The 6,118-nt window shown below is 37.4% G+C and overlaps 1 pseudogene; it reads right to left on the bottom strand.

The window, feature by feature from the left end:
- Nucleotides 1-4,905: 4,905 nt before the first annotated feature.
- Nucleotides 4,906-5,310, bottom strand: LOC140166978 (cellular retinoic acid-binding protein 1 pseudogene; annotated as a pseudogene).
- Between the last annotated feature and the right edge of the window lie 808 nt (nucleotides 5,311-6,118).

Raw genomic sequence — 6,118 nt, forward strand, 5'->3', positions numbered from 1 at the left:
AGGCCGGGTCAAGAGGCCAACTGACCTTGACCTATTTTGCTGTGTTACCTAGGTAACGAAACATCCAAGACGGTGCAATCCTATTCTTATTTGAATTTTTACACCTCAGTTTGGCAAAATCGGAGCACTTTCATGTTTTTGACCCATAGAAGTCACTCATAGAGCCAAAAACGTGACCAAGTGGTTCCTCCCAACCCCCGAGCTCACACACTACCCAGGGGACCACTCAAGTTGTAAGCATCCGCGTGAAACTTTAAACGCGGATTTAGGGTGGCTTTGAAAAGTAATACAGGGATCCGCGATTAGGGTCTCAAAACACTCATTTCTGAGCAAAAGTTGTATTTATGTGCTAGGTCGCACTTTTGTACCACATTTCAACAGTTCAGCTTCAAAATGGCATTTTTTTTGCTTTGCCGCGCGCATTTGTACCATATACTTGTTCTGTCGCCAAAAGGTGCTGGATTTACTATACTTCATTCTATGATCAAAAATAAAAGCAGCCATTTGTCTTTTCACTGGTGGACTTTGATTCCAATCATGCGATGATGTAATCAATCAGGATGAAGATGCTGACGATAAATCTTATATAGGATCGATTTCTCGAAACTCGGCTCTGAGAAGTTCCGGGGATATAGCCTTGTTAATAACCTTGCAATTTTTTAATTTTCATTAAATCAGTGCTGCAGATGTAACAGCCATTACATCTATATATAATATGCTGTAAAGATAAATGATTCAAGCTCTGTATAATCTTGCACTAATTAGTCCTATAAACCGAGCTCCATGGCTTCAATTATAGCAGTCTTGAGTTCATTATATATTAATTAGACATGATCGACGAGTTTCGAGATACCTAATTAGTCCTAAATCGAACCGTGCTCCGTGGCTTCGTCGTACTGAGACATGATCAACGAGTTTCGAGAAACCTAACATCGCTACCTTGTTGGTACAGGGTGATTTAAAAAAAGTGCAATAGAGCAAAGAATCGATACTTTGCAAGAAGCAAGTCGAACTTTCCCATTATTGAAAGATTCTATAAATGTCGCACTCAAGAGTCACCTTCTGTGAAAATATGAAGTGAATCGCGACTACCGTTTAATTTTTATGAGTCCTTTTACTGCGATACCCAATTTCGTTTTTTGTCCACGAGATACCATAATGCACGGTAAAGGCACCAGCTCTGAAATTGACTTTAGCTTAAATAAGGTTGATTTTTGCGTTGTTTTAATTTCTTTTTTTTTCTGTCCAGTTTATTTTTAAATCCCAATATGTCCAATTTACTGGATATGTTGTAAGTCACTCCACTTCAGTTTGCGCGCATTTCATTTTGACATTTGAAAAACCCGCCTACAAATTTGTATGTTTTTGATAGAGAATAAACATCTTTACAGTAAAGGAAAATGAAAATAACAACAAATAATGTTTCTTCAAGACCAAGGGCAATAACACTTTGGGTGCTCCATTTTATTTCAATGCCAATGAGGTTAAGAAAATGGTAGTTGTTCCAAATCTACCTAGTACACAGAGCGGGCTGACATTCAAATTTTAAATGTCTCTTGGACAAACATTAAAATTGGGTATCGCTATCAAATGTGTCATAAAAACAAAACGGTTAATGCTAATTCCTTGATTTTTTCACACAAGGTCACTGATGGATAAAACGTTTTAAAGCCAAAAGGTTCAACTCGGTTTTTAAATAAAAATTAATTCTTTTCTCTATTGCACTTTTTTTTTACTCACCCTGTATGACCTTTACAACATGATAAGGGGTGGTGCAATAATTATGTGTATCCCCGGGGTGGTGAATTTTTAACATGGTCTGCATCCCCCCCCCTTTCGACGTGCCAAAAACCCTCTTGCTCCACCCCACCACTTTTAACATGCCAATAAATACCACCCCTTCCCTATAATTCACCACCCGGGTACACATAATTGCACCACCCAAAATCTCTAGTCTTATTAATAGGAAGATTAAGGGGGTATTACACCCTTCGATAAATCTGTGTCTATTTTTGCATTTTTCTCAAAAACTAATCACACACTGGTAACAAAAGTTATGTATATTATTGGGGCAAGGAATCCAATTACTACACTGGAATATCAGTGACCCAATGCAAGCGGTTCGTTATTTATGATACGAAATAAGGTACCGGTAGGATGTACCTCATTTCCTATCATATATACGGAACCGCTTGTCTTGAGTCACTGAAATTTCAGTGTAGTAATTGGATTCCTTGCCCCAATAATATACTTAACTTTTATTACCAGTGTGTTATTATTTTTTGAGAAAAATGCAAAAATAGTCACAAATTTACCACAGGGGTGTAGTACCCCCTTAATATAGGAATTTTCACGAGGAAATGTTCTGGACACGTGACACCCATGGGCGCAGACATATTAGCATTATGGAATGTGACCCCGAGCACAGTGTATTTGAATAGGAAGAATTTCTCCTTGGATGCAAAATAAGTTACTTTTCGGAAGTTAACAATGTTGTAACAAGAGTTTCCGTAGATAAATATTTTTTTTCCGTAGGTAAATATTTTTGAAATTACGTTTGGATGATATTGTGAAGAAGTTAAGTTTAATAATGCAAAATACAGGATATAGTAGAATATATGATATATCGGATGTATTTTATTCAACCATAATCATGATTATTAAATAACGTCTTCAACGACTTCCATACAAGTCATGTGAACTTGATTTCATTATAGAACTTGACAGACTGCAAAAATATTCTCTGGCGTCTTATCCTTGCATTTTTGTTATAAAGTTTGTCTCCCATTTTCGGAATAATTCTGATTTACCCTGCACACAAATACGGTACCCCGAACTAATCCTACTGAACCCTAACCCTAACCATAAAATACTGAAAAACCAGAATTGGGCCTATATCCCATTTTCAATTAATTGAATATTATATTGAATTTAATAAATTGTAAAGAAAAATGTTTCAGCATAATAATTATAGCGTTTCACAGACGAGGCGAATTTGTTCAACGAGTACAAGGTGGCGATGGTAAAATGTTTGCAATACTGCTATTATTCGCTACTTGCACGGTTCCGCCATTATGCACTATGTGCGGGAGAGCCTCGAACTGGCAGCATACATGAAAGGAAGAATTATGTAACCTTACACAGAACGTTATGACTAGTTCAATTCCCATTCATGTATGCTGCCAGTTCGAGGCTCTCCCCGCACATAGTGCATAATGGCGGAACCGTGCAAGTAACGAATAGGCCTACTGCATTCTCAATCTGTACAGATGATAGCTCGCATGATGCAGTCATGTCTACAGTAGAATTCACCACGACCTTTGCAGGACTTAAACCCCATTAAAAGCTATTAAACCAAGATAACACACATTGAAAATAGCTCAACTATGTTACATCAGATCTTCTCTGGTTAAATCCACACTACACATGTTTCTGTTTTACCTGTGCGGTATTGCAATGATCTGGTATTATAGTTTCAGTTGGGTAACCGATTATAAAGCAAACGCAAGGTAACAATACTATGTGGGCCTTTGTTTACGAAATGAGACAATAGTGTGCATATTGTTAACCAGCATTCTTGAAAATGAGAAACATAATGGATGTAGACCGTAACAGGATTTGGAAATAATTTCTTCATATTTTCTGGTGTTATCTGTCGTTTACATATCCTTCCTAAAACACCAAAGTGCGAATATTTCCAAACACCTAAATTAGCTAAAAATTTAGGACATGTTACAAAAATATATTTTCTAGAATTTCTGAGAATATATACTTTAAATATTGGCCGGTTATTTTTCACACAGTGACGTTAACTAGGCAATGTCCTATTACCTATAACAATGAGCTAAAAATTTAGGATATGTTACAAAACTATATTTTCTAGAATTTCAGATAATACTTTAAATATTGGCCGGTTATTTTTCACACAGTGACGTTAACTAGGCAATGGCCTATACTTTTAATATACACTATTTGTAGAGGTCACACCTCAATGGTGAGAGCACTGTGTATTGTGTATAGGAAAACGGACAGTAACTGCAGTATGGCCGGGTTAATAAAATTCCTTTAAAAAGAAAGGTGTAGCTCATTTGAATATGAGTAGCAGAAATGCCGAGTGAAACGTGCATGTTATTGAGTCAACAGTACCCTTGCGATTTGGAGACAAAATCGTCTAAAATTCTTCCGTATATTTATTGTTTTCAATAATCATGCTTCACGAACTGTCATAACCATGTAAGTTTGATGAAGTTTCAGCATAAAATGAATTCATGCGAAGTAAACCTGTATTAAAAGCAGAGCGTTTTGGGGAAAAAGAAGCAATTAACACAATTATGTAGGCATCGGGTCCAATCGTTTATTGAATCTATTACATGCGATAACGATATCAACTGACTTAAATATTATCAACAACAACAACTGTCGCCATATACAACTGCTGGAAAGTCCAAACTTCGCATGTATAATAAAATATTATATATACATTATGTTTCAAAGTCCCTTGCTAAGTCGCCGTCCAAAATCGAGCAGTCGCCAAGTGTTCGGCGTTTCGGCTTCCTCATGAAACAGCATTGACAGTTTCGTCAGTTTTAAAGTACATCAGCGCCGTAACCATGGTAACAGAAATGTACAAGATTGTCTTATAGTTTGATGAATTTATTTAAATGCACCGTCTTTTGAATCTGAAGCCATCCAAAATGTTCTGGAAATTTTTATAGACAAACCACAAATGTTCTGGAAAATAAAGAGTTCTGATGCATAAAAATGATACATGTATTTAGAACATTAATATTGCAGACTGCTCTATCATGTGTCAAATATTTCTGGGTTGAACTTGTTCAAATTCATTCTAACAAGTTCTAAAAATCCACATTGGCATATAACATATAGTGCATGGGATGAACATCACTAGCATCTGGCAAATGTACGTTTGCAAACCACTCCTCCCTTGGCCATGGTCATGATGAGTTTATTACCTTCTATCTCCCTGGTAACGGTCATCCCATCCGGATCGCTCACATTCTTTATCACCTGCTTACTTCCATCCCAAGAAGGCATCATCGTCGCTTCTTTATCAAGTAATGGCGCTTTAGCCGTAAACTCTTGCCCCATTGTGAATTTGATTTCTTGAGAGCGGAGAGTCGATTTGGTGAGGATGTGGAAGTCATCTCCACTTTGGGTTATCTCGACGGCTGGGCTTGCTTTACTGACTGCAGTACGCTTCAACAATCCGACTCCCAAAGCTTTGAGAAGTGCATCAAGATTTTCAGTTTTCTCTAGTTTCCACTTTCCGTTGAAATCAGCAGCAGCCATTGTTTCGGTTTTGTTGGACAATATTGTGGTACGATAAAATGGAAGTATAATGGAAGCTTGGTCTGTTCTCAGTCAGTAGCTGTCTTATGATGATAGCTGATGAATGATGAATAGTGAGGCTTGCTCTCTCTATATATAATGAAGAGGTCGGTGGTGGGTGTTCAACTTCACCTACATTCTTATTCTCTACTCGTCATACCAAGTGTGACACATCGGGCTTAAGCGTCGCACATGCACATGATCATTGGTCATACGCCGGGTCATACGTGATGTAGGTACAAGCATGAAGCAATTCCGGTACAAGTTCAGAACTCGTGTCATACGTGATGTAGGTACAAGTTCAGAACTCGTGACCTTTGAGCTCCTTTGCGTTATCAGTATGCATCAACAACTGATTTATGAATACGTTTTTATAAATACGCACGTGACCACCTCCGCGTTCCATAACGCTTGTAAGACCGTAAGTCTCTCGGCACAGATTCTATAGGTCTCCAAGTTACATTCTACATACGGGTGGTCTTCCTATACATTTGGATGCAAAGGCGGAACAACATACTACTTTGCAGCAAAATTGTCTATTTTGATCAACTTTGTAATCATATTGTAAACGTTTCCGTCGTTGAATATTTTTTCCGTCGTCAAATACTTTCAAAATGTTGTTTTTGAAAACATATTACAAATTCGGAATCCCCATAATTGCTATTAATGTATACTTAAATTTGCTGATATTTATCTTCTGTAGGCCTATAGGCTTAGTGGTCAATGAATGAGGATTTGGTCTCGTTTAGTGCTGGTCTTCAAGTGGTAT

This window comes from Amphiura filiformis, chromosome 12 (genome assembly GCF_039555335.1).
Source record: "Amphiura filiformis chromosome 12, Afil_fr2py, whole genome shotgun sequence".
In the NCBI taxonomy this organism is placed as follows: Eukaryota; Metazoa; Echinodermata; class Ophiuroidea; order Amphilepidida; family Amphiuridae; genus Amphiura; species Amphiura filiformis.